At 38.2% G+C, this 17,103-nt stretch overlaps 1 protein-coding gene and 1 long non-coding RNA gene across 3 annotated transcripts in view; one reads left to right on the top strand and one right to left on the bottom strand.

The window, feature by feature from the left end:
• LOC118987065 (ATP binding cassette subfamily G member 2 (JR blood group)) overlaps nucleotides 1–17,103 on the bottom strand; it is a 278,084-nt gene that overhangs the window by 228,540 nt on the left and 32,441 nt on the right. The window lies entirely within an intron of this gene.
• Nucleotides 10,592–17,103, top strand: part of LOC118987067 (uncharacterized) — a 54,397-nt gene continuing 47,885 nt past the window's right edge. Inside the window, exon 1 of the long non-coding RNA XR_005066507.1 lies at nucleotides 10,592–10,676. This is a non-coding gene — a long non-coding RNA (uncharacterized LOC118987067). The remainder of the gene's footprint in view (nucleotides 10,677–17,103) is intronic.

Raw genomic sequence — 17,103 nt, 5'->3', positions numbered from 1 at the left:
ACTGGCCAAGCATTGGGGGCAAACGATGGATGAAGCAGAAGCAGTGCTACTGCCAGGGAGATAAGCTTCATCTTTTTAGTGGCCCACAGTCTGAAGGTCACTCACGCAGTCTTATCCATGGGGGGACATGGTTACAGCTCCTAAAACCAGGCAGAGCAGTTCCCAACACTTCCCAAATCAGATTCCTCCTCAAAGCAAGTATGTGAGATTCAAGCCACTGTCCTGTTCTTACTCAATCCCAGTAATTTGTTAAGACTGGTAATGAAATAAATCATGCTGATATTAAAAATATTTGCTGTTAAACTCTGTCTAGGGATGTCACCTCTGGGATTCTCCAGCGATAGGAAACAGGAAGACACACGTACAACCTGAAGGGCCTTTTCCACTGCCCCATGGCAGTGGGGATGCATGTCTCTTCATCCTCCTTACATATTTCCGCATCTTTCTCTCTCGGTGGCTGTATCTTACATAATTTTATCAGATATATCTTCTAGGCCACTAATTCTCCAAACAGCTATAGTAATCTTCTGCTTAACTTTCTATCCATTTGAATTCTTAATTTCAATGATCAGGGTTTTTTAAATTTCTAAAACTAATATTTTGTTCTTTTTTCCAATCGGCCTAATCATTTGATAAATCTTCAGTTCTTGCTCATGGGTTTTTGTTTGTTTGTTTGTTTTGTTTGTTTGTTTGTTCTTGCTCATGGGTTTTTGTTTGTTTGTTTGTTTGTTTGTTTTTGTTTGTTTTTGTTTTTGTTTTAGATTTCATTTATTTATTTTTAGAGAGAGGGTAAGGGAGGCAGAAAGAGAGGGTGTGCAAGAAATACATGGGTCAGTTGCCTCTCACACGCCCTCAATTGTGGACCTAGCCAGCAACCCAGGCTTTTGCCATGACTGGGAATTGAACCAGTGACCTTTGGTTAGCAGGCCAGCAGTCAAACCATCAAACCACACCAGCCAGGGCTATTTTCTTTTTTGTTAATTGAATTTTTTCCACACTGTTGTCCATGTCCTTGAGTCCCTTTTCCTTTTGTGCTCAATCCCTCCACCCCATACACTCCACCACCCCCCTAGTAGCTATCATGCACTCTCTATCTATGAGTCTGTCTCTGTTTTGCTTGTTAGTCCAGTTTGTTCCTTAGATCCCACATATTAGTGAAACCATTTGGTATTTGTCTTGCTTTGACTTTCTTATTTCACTTAGCATAATGTTCTCCGGGTCCATCCATACTGTCTCTTGCTCATGTTTTCATTTAAAAATATTTAAAGTAGAATTATTTTTATTTTAATTCTGATAATTATGCTATCTGAAATTTTTGTGGTTCTGGTTCTGTTATCTATAGCTTACCATATTTTTGTTTTATCAGTTTTTATTGTGAGGTTTTTGTTGGCTGTGTATCTGCAGGAATTCCTTGAGGCTTGCTTATAGTTAAGTTCACCTGGGAATGTCTGTGTTTGCTTCTCCCTCACATATGGAGAAATTACCCATCCTAACAGGCTTTAAATTATAGGCTTGTGGTTCAGATCATGCAAATAATGTGCATGTGGGTCCCAGACCATGTATGTCTCTGCCAGCGGCTACAAATGCTAGTTCGCGTATCTGAGTGTTTCTCGGGTGTCCAAGAGTAGAAAAGGCCCTTCAGCCTCTACACTCGTATGTGTCTTCCTGTTTCCTGGGCATCACTAGAGATACCCATAGGCAGCATTCCTAGCCAGAGTTTACCAGCAATTTTTTTAGAATTAACGTGATTTATTTCACTATCAACTGCCTTATAAACTGTGCCATGTGATGGCACATATTCTTGACTGTAAAAGAAGTCAGGACAGATAACATCCATGAATGCTAATGGGAAAAATACCAATTAGCAACAAAACCCAGCTAATTAACAGAGAGATAAAAATAAATAACTCTGGGAAACAAATAAGAAGATTGGTAGTATATGTAAATACATTTAAATAGAAAATAATACTATCCACTGTGGAAATTACATTTATAGAACAAAATATAAATATTATAAACATAAAAATTTATAAATAATAAAATCTAAAAAAGGCATAAAAGAAGGTGGAAAGAAATAGGAGTCATTCTCATCTTTCATAGCAGAAATTTCATTGATACCATTTAAAATGAAAGTATTGAAAACCCATGTGCTTTGGGGGGAGTTAATTTTATTTTTGATTTTAGAGAGAAGGGGAAAGGAGAGAGAGATATTGATTTGTTGTTGTTCCTTATATTGTTGCATTCATTGGTCGCTTCTTATATATGCCCTGATGGATATCAAACCTACAACCTTGGTGCATTGGAACAATGCTCAAACCAACTGAACTACTGGCCAGGGCTAAAACTCATGTGCTTTACACTTTCAAATATTTGTTATGGTTTAAAATTAAATCAGAGGGTTTCTTTGTCAAGAGTGAAGCTCAAAATGTGAGCTATTATTTTTATCACCCACATTAAAAATTTTCTGTACAGTTTGAATTGTTTAAAATGACATATATTGTTCTTATGAAAAAGTGAGTTTTAAATAAGGGAAGTTCCCAGCATTGTAAGTAGCCAATTTAATCATCTATGCTTAGGACAGTGGGCAGAAAAGATGCCCTACTAGATAAAATTTTCTCTCCTATCTCTGAAAATATGATATTAACAACATACAAAAAATTTTTTCAATCCTGCACTGGCTTCAACTAGGGGCAGTACATGCCCCGCTCAGAGGATGTTTGGAAATGTCCAGTAGTCTTTTTGGTGGTCACAGTGTCTGAGAGTTGCTATGGGCAGGTAGTGGTCATAGGCCAAAGATGGAAAGCATCCTGCAAAACAAATAACAGTGTCATATCTAAGAAATAATTGCCAAATCCAGTGTAATAGTGATTTTTCTCTATGTTTCCTTCTAAGACTTTTATAATTTTAGCTCTTAGGTTTAGGTCTTTGATCCACTTTTTGTTAGTTTTCTGCCTATGGTGTAAGGAAAGAGTCCAACTTAATCATATTTCATGTTGACATACAGTTTTCCCAATGTGATTTCTTTTAAAAGTTGTCCTTTTCCCTTTGAATGATCTTGGTACCCTTGTTGAAAAACAATTGACCATCATATATGCATGGGTTTATTTCTGGGCTCTCTATTCTAATCCATTGGTCTATACATCTGTCCTCATGCCAGCCTAACTCTGTTTTTATTATGGTAACTTCATAGTAAGTTTTGAAATCAGAAAGTGTGAAACCTCCAATTTTCTTCTTTGTTTTCAAGATTACTTTGGCTATTCAGGGTCCCTTGATATTCATACAAATTTTAGAATGGGTTTTTCTATTTCTTAAAAAATGCCATTGGAATTTTCATAGTAATGCATTCACTCTGTCAATTGCTGTGAGTAGCGTTGTCGTCTTAATAATAATAAATCTTCAAATTATGAACACAGATGTCTTTTCATTTATTTATGTTTTATTTCACTCTTTCAGCATTTTTTGTAGTTTTCAGTGTACATATCTTTAAACTTCTCTGTTAAATTTATACCTAAGTATTCTATTTTTGAAGTTATTACAAATAAATTGTTATCTTAATTTCTTTTTCAAACTGTTTTTTGCTGAAGTATAGAAAATCAACTGACTCTTGTGTGTTAATTTTGTATCTTGAAACTTTGCTGAATTTGTTATTTATTAGCTCTAACAGGTTTTCTTGTGTGTCTAGAATCTAGGGTTTTCTATATATAAGATCATGTCATCTGTGAACAAAGACAATTTTACTTTTCTTTCTAATTTGGATACCTTCAATTTACTTGCCTAATTGCTCTGACTAGAATGTGCAATACAATGTTGAATAGAAGTAGTAAAACTAGATATCTTTGTTTTGCTCCTAATTTTAGCGAAAAAGCTTTCAGTCCTTCACGATGAGTATTATGTTAGCTGTGTATTTTCATATATGGCCTTTATCATGTAGAAAAAATCTCCTATTATCAGTTTACTGAGTGTTTTTTATTGTGATTGGTTATTGAATTTTGCAAAACACTTTTGTTCTACATCAGTTGAGATGATCATGTAGTTTTCTCCTTCATTCTATTAATGTGGTGTTTTTATATGATGATTTGTTTTTGCATGTTGAACTATCCTCACATTTCAAGGTTAAATCCTACCTGGTCATGGTGTCAATCCTTTTGATATAATGCTGAATTCAGTTTGTAGTCTAACGTTGAGAATTTTTGCATCTATATTCACAGAAGATATTGGTCTCTAATTTTTTGTTTTCATTTTTGGGGGTGTGTTTTATTTGGTAGTGTCTGTGTGTGACTTTAGTATCAGGGGAACACTGACTAATAATATGAATAAGGAGATAGTCCCTCCATTTTAATTTTTTAGAAGAGTTTGAAGAGGATTGATGCTAGTTCTTCTTTAAATATTTGGTAGAATTGAGGCATAGGTGGAAACACTGTGCCCCCTCCCACAACTAAATTTAAAGACAGCAAAGTTTTAGAAACAAAAACGCAGCCAAAACAGTGAAAATTGAATTGTACCGAAGTCCAACAACAACAAACCACTCAGCCAGACCGGTAAGAGGGGTGGAGGCAGCGGTGGAGCGGGGTGGGGCTGGAAAGACCATTCAGTCCAACGGACCCAGGAGCAGAGGTGGAGGCGGTTGGTGGATCCCAGGTGTGGGGTGGCGACTGGAGGACCCAGGGAGGGCGCAGGGCAGCTGGCTGACTGTGATCACACATTTGCGTGCAGATAAACCAAGCAAACAGTGAGACAGACCACTCAGGCTAGGGCCCCAGCGATGGGAATTAGAGCCTGAAAGCACCAACTGGAAAGACTTTCTCGGTGTCGAGGGGCCGGGAGAGGCTTCCAGTCTCACAGAGAGTTCATTGGAGACAACCATAGGGTCCTGGAAAGTACAGGGGCTGACACACCTGGGAACCAGCACCAGAGGGGTCCAATTTGCTTGTGGGAAGCCATAGAGGGGACAGAAATGTGAGAGAGAGAAGAGCGGAGCAAAATGCCATTTTTTCCCTCTCTGACCCTGCCCCCACATACAGCATCACAAACCAGTGACTGACTTGCCCCACCCTGGTGAACACCTAGGGCTCTGCCCCTCATACATAACAAGTGTGAACAGACCAAACATTATGACTCAAGAACAGCTCAAAGCCCCAGAGCCTATAATTCTAAGTGACCAAGGAATAGCCAACCTCTCAGATGCACAGTTCAAAACACTGGTGATCAGGATGCTCACAGAACTGGTTAATTTTAGCCACAAATTAGAGGAACATATGAAGGCTAAACTGATTGAAATGAAGGGAAATGCACAGAAAATCAAGAGTGATGGGAAGAAAACGGGGACTCAAATCAAGGGAGTGGACTAGAAGGAAGAAAAAAATGACCAAACAGAAAAATGTGAAGAAACAAGAATTTGAAAAATGAGGAGAGGCTTAGGAACCTCCAGGACATCTTTAAACGTTCCAACATCCAAATTATAGGGGTACCAGAAGGGGAAGAAGAACAGCCATGAATGGAAAATTTATCTGAACAAATAATAAAGGAAAACTTCCACAGTCTGGCAAATAAATAGACTTCCAGGAAATCCAGGAAGCTCAAAGAGTCCCAAAGAAGTTGGACCCAAGAAGGAACACACCAAGGCACATCATAATTACATTAGCCAAGATTAAAATGAAGGACAGAATTCTAGAAGCAGCAAGAGATAAGGAGACAGTTACCTACAAAGGAGTGCCCATCAGACTGTCAGCTGATTTCTCAAAAGAGACCTTACAGGCAAGAAGGGGCTGGAAAGAAGTATTCCAAGTCATGAAATCCAAAGACCACCATCCAAGACTGCTCTATCCAGCAAAGCTTTCATTTAGAATGGAAGGGCAGATAAAGTGCTTCTCAGATAAGGTCAAGTTCAAGGAGTTCATCATCACCAAGCCCTTATTATATGAAATGTTAGAGGGACTTATCTAAGAAAAAGAAGATAAAAATATGAACAGTGAAAGGACAGCAAACTCACAGTTATTAACAACCACAGCTAAAACAAAAGCAAACTAAGAGGACAGCTAGATCAGGAGTGGAACCATAGAAATGGAGATCACATGGAGAGTTAGCAACAGGGGAGTGGGAGGAGGAGAAGAGGGGAGAAGGTATAGAGAATAAGTAGCATAGACAGTAGGTAGAAAATAGACAGGGGGAGGGCAAGAATAGTATGGGAAATATAGAATCTAAAGAACTTGTGACACATGGACATGAATGAAAGGGGCGGAGGGGTGTTCAGGGTGGAGAGGAGTGAAGGGGGGAATGGGACAACTGTAATGGCATAATCAATAAAATATATTTTTAAAAAAAATAAAAATAAATAAACATTTGGTCGAATTTACCTGTAAAGCCATTTCGTCCATTGCTTTGGTTTGTTGGGAGGTTTGTTGTTGTTGTTTTAAATTTTTATTTATTAATTTTTTTCAGAGAGGGGAAGGCGGGGAGAAAGAGTGGGAGAGAAACATCAATGTGTGATTGCCTCTCACTTGGCCCCCCCGGGGACCTGGCCTACAATCCAGGCATGTGCCCTGACTGGGAATCAAACCTGCGACCCTCTGGTTTGCAGACCTGCCCTCAATCCACTGAGCTATACCAGCCAGGCTCTTGGTAGGTTTTTGAATACTGATTCAGATTTATTCAGATTTTCTGTTTCTTGATGAGTTGTTTTTGGCAGATTGTGTGTTTCTAGGGATGCGTCCATCTTATCTAAGTTGTCCAATTTGTTGACAGACAATTGTTTGTAGTATTCTTTTTTTAATTTTTATTTTTATTTAATTCTTGTTCAAGTACAGTTTTCTGTCTTATATTCCCAGCCCTGCCCCCCCCCAGTGCTCCCCACCTCCCTCCCATTTCCGCCCCCCACCCTTAGTTATTGTCCATGTGTCCTTTATACTTGTTCATGCGAGTCCATCCTCTTTTCCCCTATGATTCTTTTATAATACTTTTTATTCCTATAAAATCAGGAGTAATGTTTCCACTTTCACTTTTGATTTTAGTAATTTAAATCTCTCTTTTTCCTTAGTCAATCTAGCTAAAGATTTGTCAATTTTGTTGATCTTTTCCAATAAACAGGTTTTGGTGTCAGGGCATTATTTTTATTCTTATAAATATATCTACTTATAAAATGTGATTTAGTACTTAGTCCATAATATTTTAACTGATTACTTTGGTATCTGCCTTATGAGAGAATAAATTACTTTTTAAGGCCAGTTGGCCCTGGCTGGTGTAGCTCAGTGGCTTGAGCACAGGCCTGTGAACCACACAATCGTGGTTCGATTCCCAGTCAGGACACATGCCTGGGTTGCAGGCCAGTTCCCAGCAGGGGACTCACGAGAGGCAACCATATTGGTATTTCTCTCCTTCTCTCCTTCCCTTCCCCTCTAAAGATAAATAAATAAAATATTTTTTAAAAGGCCAGTTGTTTCTAGCTTTATGATAAATACTCAGCAAATTCACTGTTAAATACGTGAATGAGATAAGTGTAAATGGGTATGCCAAAACAAACATACATAAATCAGAAATGCAAAGGAAGCCTGAGGTGGTTTGAGGTAAGTGTATTATATTAAGTTGGCTGTTATATATTGAACACAAAACAACACACCAGCATGAGGTTTTTTCCTTTATTATCATTTAAAACAGCAGGCATTGATGTGGTTTTTATTATTAAAGCCTGGTTTCTACAGAGATCAGAGCTCTTTCTCACTTCTGTTTGATGCCTAAATTTCTTTATCATAAGCCAGCAAATAAATCTCTAGTCTTATCAGGAAATACTGATTTTCTCACTTTGTACTCCTGCCTGAACTGAACTCAGGACTCCTAATATTTTTGTTTGTCCTCAAATCCAAGGCTTGCCTCCAGTGCTGTCAGGCCTTGCATACAGGCACTGCAAATAAGTCATTCAAACAGGCAGGTATTTATAATTATAAGGGCATTTGGTTAATTGTACGGTCCCTTTCAACTCTACCAGTCTATGATTCTGCTGAAGATGACTTACTAAGCTTGCTGAGTAAATGCCACTGAACCGAAGTAAGGCTTCAAGGACTCCAGAACCTTTCATGTAAATACTGTTTTCAACCCATTTTAGCCCTTGTATTTCAGAATAAAATACAAAGTATTCTGAAGCTCCACAAGGGGCCTTTCCTCTTGGTCTCCTCTTTAAGCAATGTGGTCAGGCCAGAATGGCTTGCAACACAGGGTTAGTCATGCAGAACTATGTTATCTCCACTCCCGGGTACGATGGGCTGTGCTCCCTTATTTGTAGTCAAGGAAAAGGCTTCTATAGCCTCGCTGGAGTTTTGACCAAACCCATTCTTTGTATTACTTCTTTCCAACTTACTATAAGAGTAGACTTCAGTACATTTTAACGTAACCACTACTGAATGACACCAAACACCTGGTTAATGAGGTCTGCCACTCTCCCACAGGGCCTACTTAGTCTACATTTGCTTAGAAAGCTGAAGGATAGTTTTCACCTGCATTTTCTTCAGAGGAGCACTGTTACCTTATCAGCACCAGAAAAGGGAGTTTTAAATCTACAGAGTCAATCTGCCAAAAGCATGTGGGGAAAATTCCTATGTAGTGTTGCCTCTTTTACTGAAAGACTCGGGCCAACTTTTGCTGCAGTTTTATAGCAGCAACAAGTGCTGTCTCAGAAACAGGATATTCGAGTTTGTGAACAACAGCGGTTGTTCCTTGACTACACAAGGGATTTTGTGTGTAAACCCACTTCCATCATTTCAAGTATTGCAACTAGCAAGGACCAAACCCACAACCTTGGCATATCAGGACGCTTCTTTATTCAAATGAGCTACTCCAGCCAGAGCTTGTTGGGTGTTTTAACTTCCCCTTCTGATGAACATCCAAGACCTTTGATAATACCATCTGCAACTTGCCAATTAACAAGTTATCATTGTACAGTCAGAACTTTCATATCAGAAGAACTGTTCTCTATTTTGTATCAACATGTTAATATATTTTATTGATTATACCATTACAGTTGTTCTATTCCCCCCTTCATTCCCCTCCAGCCTGCACACCCCTCCCCCACCATTCCCCCCTTTAGTTTATGACCATGTGTTTCAACTTCTTTAGATTCTATATTTCCCCCACTATTCTTGCCCTCCCCCCTTTCTATTTTAGAACTGTTCTCTAATACCATGGAAACATCCCAGCTCAATGCCCTTTAATACCAATTGTACTTTATTATACAGTTCATAAAATTAATCAGGACACAGGCCTCTCAATGACAAAATCACTTGTAATTTTTATCTTTCATTCCAAGTTCTACAGCTGTATTCAGACACTTTTCACAGGAGCACAGTCCAGGGATAGTTTCACAGACTCTAACACAGCAGGTTCCAGGAGACCACCTACTCTTCTCAGCGGAGAAGCCAGGAAACAAGGGGGAGGAGGTGCAGGGAGGCCCAAGTGGAGTCAGTAAGCACAGGTCTGCAGGAAGCTTTCTGAGATGATAGAAAGGTTCTAAAACTGGATTAGTAATGGTTACACAGCTCTAAACTTACCAGAATTCTTTGAATGGTACACTTAAAACTTAGGGTAAATAAATTTCAATAAAGCAGCTTTTTAATAGCCAATAAACCATGTGTTCATTTTAAATATAGAAAGTACTTATTTATTTACAACATTTAAGAAGCTGCACAAAAATATATTGTGTCCTTTCATATGCTATCTACCCAAGTTTAAGATTGGAAACATATGTTTTAACTTATACTATTTTTGTGTGTATTTCAGAATAAATCTTTTCTTATCATCTGTTTAATCAGAGAAAATCATAAAATGGTCACATGAACAAAACAATTTAAAAAACTGAAATTATTTCCAACTACTAGTATGTGAATTAGATTTTTCTCAGTACTGTACAACTGAAACAAATACTGAAATAAATGTATTTCAGAAGTTTTATGCAGCTATAACAAACCATTTTCATAATATTTTGGTGTTCATCAAAACTACTTTGCTTTTACTGACTAACTTCCTAATAAGTAAACACTATAAATTTTAACATATAAATAGTAAATATAATTTTGTATTTGAATTACAAACTTTAATTTAATTTATTTTTTTAAAGGTTTCTGTCTCTAAAACAAAAGAAAGCTGAAAGACCTCGGACTACAGATGAGACAAAAAGATCAAGTTCAACTACATTTTGTTTAGAAACAAGTCTAGTTTAAAAGAATATCTCGAAGGCTCCCGTGAAGGCAATGGGATTTCATTTAGACAGCAGAGGTTTAACTTTAAAAACTTTTTAAAAAAAATGATGTGCTCCATTTCCTCCTTTACCCAACATTGCATAGAAACCAGAGTGCTCTTTCCCTCTTCCTCTTTCCTGCTGACTACAGTCCACACGTGATGACTGCTGTCGCTATTGTGGACTGTGAGATGACTTTGAGAGTGGAAGCCTCGTGTGGCAAAGCACCAAGATAGGAGGAATGCGGGTCCTGGAATGTGGGTTCTCATTCTACTAGCTCTGGAATGCCTACCGAGATTTCTTGAATGTGAGAGAGAAATGTATGTATTGTAATGCCACTGTCCTCCAATTATCCTTAGTCCTAATGAGTATACAGAGATCAGAGTGGTGCAGATAGGAGTGGCAGGCACAAAGGCCCTGAGACAGGAAGTGCTGGGCATCTTCAAGGCATAGCAAGGTAAGTGTGTCTGCAGGAGCAGTAATGGGAGGGAGAATGTAGTTGGTGGGCTGAGGGCCAATAGGGGGCCAGGCAGTATAGAGCTTAGTGGCTCACTGGTACTCTGAGCTTTTATTAAGATGTGGGAAACCATCAGAGTGTTTTAAGAAGAAAGCACCCTGAATGGTTTATATTTTAAAAGAATCTCTTTATAGAGAACAGATTGATGCTAATGTTTAAAATTTCTCATAGTGGGTACATAAATGCCTACATTTCCTATATATGTTTAAAATATTTTAGGTATTAACATTCTATGGAAAACTTTTTTAACTCCTTTTATTTTTTTATGTTTTTAAAGTATATTTTATTAATTATGCTATTGCAGTTTTCCCAATTTTCCCCCTTTATCTCCCCTTCACCCTGCACCCCACAACCATCTAGCTTTCCCCCACCCTTAGTTCATGTCTATGGGTCATACATATAAGTTCTTGGAATTCTCTGTTTCCTATACCATTTTTGACCTCTCCCCATCTATTTCATGCCTACCAATTATGATTCTTCTTCCCCGTACCTTTCCCCCCGTATTCCTCCTTTCCCCCTCCCCACTGAAAACCCTCCCTGTGATGTGCATTTCTGTGATGTTGGAATGTTTCAGGTTTTCAAGGAGGTTCCCAAGCCTCTCTTCATTTTTCTGAATTCTTACTTCTTTATTCTGTTCCAGTTGGATGTTTATTTCTTCCTTTTCTTCCAAATTGTTGATTTGAGACCTGATTTCCTTCCTGTCACTGTTGGCTCCCTGAATATTTTTGCTTTATTTCATTTTGGGTATCTTTCATTTGTTCTTTCATTTTTCAACCAAGTTCAATCAGTTCTGTGAGCATTTTGATTACAAGGGCTTTAAATTCTCCATCAGATAGGTTGAATATCTCCTCTTCATTTAGTTCTCTTTCTGAGGTTTTGCTCTGTTCTTTCATTTTGGCCCTATTTCTCTGTTTGGGGCCCCTGTTAAGTTGTAAGCTGTAAGTTTTAGGGGGGGCTTAGGTATTCACCTGGGCAGGGAACCCTCCTTGCTGTGCTGAGGTGCTGCCTGTGGGGGAGGGGCCAGAGAGGGAACAATGCAGCTCACCTGCTCATCACTAGCCCACTTCCCAACAAATTCTGGTGTGAGACTGGGAGTTTCTCCCATCAAGGCACCCACCTTGGCCCACAGCCCACACTGAGTTTCAGTTTCCCCTTAAGTCAGCCCCGCTCACACAGCCCGCCACCTCGCTACTGCCAGTCCCGCCCACACAGTCTGCTGCCTTGCCATGGTTTCTCTCCATCTGCTGCTTTACCAGTCTGGTTGTTTTGTTTGACTTTTTCTTTAATTCTGTGGTTGTCAGAGTTCCATGCAGTTTGATTTTCTGGCACTTTTGGTTGTTTATTGATTTTTAGGTTGGTTGTTATCCTCCTTTTGGTTGTGCAAGGATGTGAAGGATTTCTACCTATGCTTCCATCTTGGCCGGAACTCCGTGGAACTGGAACTTCTACAATCACCTTTATTAACTGGCCAAAGTTAACACTGGATCATTTATAGCTAGTTTTACAATGGCCTATCAGAAAAAAAGAATGTGTTAATATAAAGGGTTTGGTCTATACAGAAATTGAAAAAATAAGCCCAAGAATTGTTGAGAATCTATGTGGTGAGTAAGTTCGGAGAGCTCTGCATTTGAATCCCGTGTCTGGGTTTTACTAACCAGGTGAACAATCTTGACTAGATCATTTAACTTGCCTAACCTACCAAGGTGTAATCATCATTTCTAAGAATTCTGCTTTGCATAGTCCCTGGGACAGAAGAAGCATTAATAATAAACTATTATTATTAATCACAATTATTGGAGTTTGAAAATAGTCAACCACACTTTTTAAATATTTTTAAGACTTTATTTATTTATCTTTAGAGGGAAAGGGAAGAAGAGAGGGAGAGAAATATCAATGTATGGTTGCCTCTCATGAGTCCCCTGCTGGGAACTGGCCTGCAACCCAGGCATGTGCCCTGACTGGGAATCGAACCGTGATCCTTTGCTTTACAGGCCCGCACTCAACCCACTGAGCTACACCAGCCAGGGCTCAACCACACTTTTAAAACAGAGTAAGGGCAATATGAAATCTCCAGGCTCTAAAGAGGTTTTGCTTTGTTTGGTTTGGAGACATCTCCCACAAGCATTTTCTACTTGTATGAAAAAGCTCCTAAGTAATCCACTTGTCTTTATTCTGATATCCAACTAGGAGACTCGAATAACTCAATAATTGAAAGGAATTCCCACAGGAAAATCAATTACTTATTCTGATTTATACCTTAATTTTTTCATGAGTTTAATTATTACAAATCAGCACCTAGGAGCCCCATCAATACATGAACACTCCATAAGTTGAGTTTCTGGACCCACGCAGGTGAGACCCAGACTCTCAGGTGGGCTGACCTTATGTCAGTACTGCTAACAGAGCCCCAATTACTTCCGCTTGAGCAGCAATTTATTATTTGAGTATTAATTCAAACATAGAAACAACAACAACCAAAAACCAAACAAACAACAAAAACTACAACAAAACATGTTTTCCATGGCTGTTGAGGACAGAAATTGGCATTTCAAGCCAGTCAATCAGACTTCATTTTCCAGTGAGGCACATGAGGACCTTCAAAGTCACCACTCTGACCTAACAACTAACAAAAAGCTGAACAAATGGAAAAATCAAGAGTTTTTCTTAGATCTGACAGAGAAGTGAAGATATGGGGCAAACTGCTTCCCCTAAAATTGAAGGGACAGGAAAGTAAAGAATCACAATTTACTGCACAAGTGCCAAAGTAGGAAAACCTGAATTATAACTGGTAACTTGCTAGAGGGTCAGCGTAGACAAACCTATGAGCTAAAAACTTCAAAGGGTTTTGTGAGTCGTATCTCCCAGAATTCTACCAGGTTCTCACAGATAATAAAGAGAAAAATATCTTTGGTCTTCTCCCCTGGAAAAGTAACTATTTTGAAACAAACCAGAGCATTTTATTCTTAACAAAGTTTGCACTCAAGAGAAGCTACTCCACCAGAGCTTAACCTATTTGGGTTTTATCTGAGCTTAAGTGACCCAGGAAAAAGGAAAGATCCAAATCCAGCCTCCTTCAGCCATCTTGTCTTATCTAAGGTTGGGGTGAGGAGGCAGGAGATGACAAGCACTTGTGAAGTTTCACCCTAGGAGCACAGAATTGTGCTAAAGAACTAATCATAGAATTACAGAATGCTATCCCCACATCTTACCACCACATAACAAAAGGCCTATTTGCTAGGGTTCCTTTTACCCAGATGGCTTTCAGAAAAAATTAAAATGTATATAATAACACAATTTGAAAGACAGAACACATAACAGAACAAGACTCAGATGTGGCAGGAATGTTGCAACTATGAGACCATGAATTTAAAAAACTATGATTAATATGCTAACAGTTCTAAATGGGAAAAAGTAGACAATATGAAAGAACAAATAGAGATGGAAATTCTAGGAATTGAAAAAATGTTAGAGAATAAAAACACTACAACAGAAATGAAGAATGCCTTTCATGGGCTTATTAATAGACAGAATACAACTGAGGAAAGAATTTCTGACCTCAATGACGTGTCACTAAAAACTGAAAGAAAAAAGAGCCTGAAAAGGGGGAACAATGTCCAAGAAAGGTGGTACAACTACAAAAGATGTAACATACAAATAATGGGAATACCAAAAGGAAAAGAAAGAGAGAAAAAACAAGCAATATTTGAAGCAATGACTGAGAATTTCCCCCAAGTTTAGGTCAGACACCAAACCACATGTTTTAGTCAGCCGAGGCTGCTGTAACAAAGTACTATGCACATGTAAACTGGATTACTTAAAAAGCAAACATTTATTTCTCACAGATCTTGAGGCAAAAAAACAAAAGACCAAGGTGCCAGTAAATTTGGTTCTTATGAGTGCCTGTGTTCCAGTTTGTAGATGATTGTCTCCTTGCTGTGGCAGGGAGTAAGAGAAAGAGCTCTTGTCTGTTTTTATAAGAGCACTAATCACATTTATAAAGGCTCCACCCTCTATCAGAAATGGACATATCCTCCAAGTAGAAAATTAGTAAGATCATAGTTGCACTCAATAACACCATCAATCATCTGGATATAACTAAGCTATAAACTACTTCCTCCAACAACAGCATTATTGTACATTCTTCTCAAGCTCACATGAAACTTTAACCAAGATAGATCATATTCTGGGTCATACAACACATCATAAGAAATGTAAAAAATTAGAGATCATATAATGTATTCTCTCAGACCACAATGGGTTCAAACTGGAAATCAATAAAAGAAAGATAACTGGATATCCCAAAATATTTGGAATTCAAACAATAAACTTTTTTAAATTTATTTTTAAACAGCACACTTTTAAACAACACATGGATCAGAAAAACAAATCTCAATAGAAACTAAAAACAGTTTGAATTAAATAAAAATACACTTATCAAAAGTTGTGGGATGCAGTAAAAGCAGTGCTCAGAGGAAAATTTATAGCATTGAATGTACACATTAGAAGAAAAGAAAGATCTAAAATAGTCATCTGAATTTCAACCTTAGGAAATTAGAAAATGAAAATTAAACTCAAAGTAAAACATAAAAAGAAAAAAGTAGAATTAGAGCAGAAATAATGAAATTGAAAATAGAAAAAATTAATAACAGAACAAAAGTTGGTTCTATAAAAGAATTTTAAAAATTGATAAGCCTCTATATAGGCTAACAAAAAAATAAAAATAGCCCTGGATGATGTGGCTCAGTGCATCAAGTGCTGGCCTGTGAACTGAAAGGTTGCCAGTCCAATTCCCATCAAAGCACATGCCTGGGTTGAAGGCCAGGTCCCCAGTAGGGGTCACGTGAGGAGCAATTACACATCGATGTTTCTCTCCCTCTCTTTCTCCCTTCCCTTCTGCCTAAAAATAAATAAATAAACTCTTTTAAAAACAGAAAATAGCATATATGACAAAATATGATCCATAGAACAGGTAGTCTCTTTTAATATTTTTTATTAAATAAGGCTATTTCATGACATTGTCATAGTTTTAAGCAGAGCCATTTTTAAAATATTCAGAAACACCATACATAAGTATGAGGTTCAAGTTGAGGAGGTTACAAAACAATGAAAATTGAGGGAAATAAAGATTATTGCATATCATGAGTCAAAGTGAGATTTGCAAATAAAATGTCATCCTTATATTAGTCCAGAGAGCCTTAGACTGGGTTATCTGTCAGGACATATCTGCTTTATGAACTATTTTTTTTCTCTTTTTTTACAAGTACACTTTATTTACAAAGTGACAGAGATAGAAGAAGTGAGCCAGCTTGGCTGCATTCACTAGAAAAAAAAAACAAAGCAGTATTTGAAGCAATAATTGGGTTCAGGAAACAAGATACAGAGTCAAAAGAAGGGCCCTTGGAACTTAGGAAAAGGAAGGGCAAAGAAACCATGCCAGGGGGATGGGTGAGAGAAGAGACCTGGGCCTGGCCCAGAGGGAGAAGGTGAGAGCTGGTGGCGGGGAAAGCACCCTGGGCAAAGAAGTGGGTAGTTAAAGAGGGTGTGCTCAAGAGAAAGAAAGAGTGTGTGCCTTTCTTTTTAAAATTAATTAATGTATTTTGTACACCCAGCATTAGACTGCAAGTATGTTAAGACACAATTTTTTTTTTATTTTTTAGTTTCTTCTGGTATTTCTTCAGGTATACGAGTATTTAAGAAGGTATCAAAAAAGAAGCAAGAGAGGCAGTAAGAAAGGTGCCACGGGCAGGGCCCAGAGATTGCATGGCTGAGGACTGGCAGTCCAGACCAATGTTCTTGCACCTTGCTGTGCAGCAGAACCACTTGGAAGCTGATAACAAACACTGAGGCCTAGGTTCCTTGAAGAAAAAAGAGGTTTGGACCTTTGTACAATAGTTTTCTCAATTCCCCTGGCGACTGTGATAAGGACCAAAATTTAATCTAGACCACCTGTTTAATCTCTTCCTTTCTACTCAAGGACTAGGGAGGAGCAGCATGGCATCAACTTGGAGGTCATTAGAAATGCAGAATCTTTGTTAAAATGTATTTTACTGATTATGCTATTGCAGTTGTCCCGTTTTTTTTCCCCTCATTTTTATTCCCCTCCTCTCTGCACTTCTTCTCCTGCCAGCATTCCACCCCCCACCTTAGTTCATGCCTATGGGTTGTATGTAAAAGTTGTTGGATTCTCTATTTCCTATACTATTCTTAAACTCCCCCTATCTATTTTGTACCTACTATTTATGCTCCTTCTCCCTTGTAATTTTCCCCCATTCTCCCTCCTCTCCCTTCCTGCTGATAACCCTCCATGTGATCTCCACTTCTGTGATTCTGTTTCTGTTCTAGTTGTTTGCTTAGTTTGTTTCATTTG

The sequence above is a fragment of the Sturnira hondurensis genome, unplaced genomic scaffold (genome assembly GCF_014824575.4).
Source record: "Sturnira hondurensis isolate 20B ecotype Veracruz unplaced genomic scaffold, ASM1482457v3 Scaffold0004998, whole genome shotgun sequence".
Classification (NCBI taxonomy): domain Eukaryota; kingdom Metazoa; phylum Chordata; class Mammalia; order Chiroptera; family Phyllostomidae; genus Sturnira; species Sturnira hondurensis.
The sequence above is the reverse complement of the archived record's forward strand: the minus strand, read 5'-3'. Positions and strand labels throughout refer to the sequence as shown.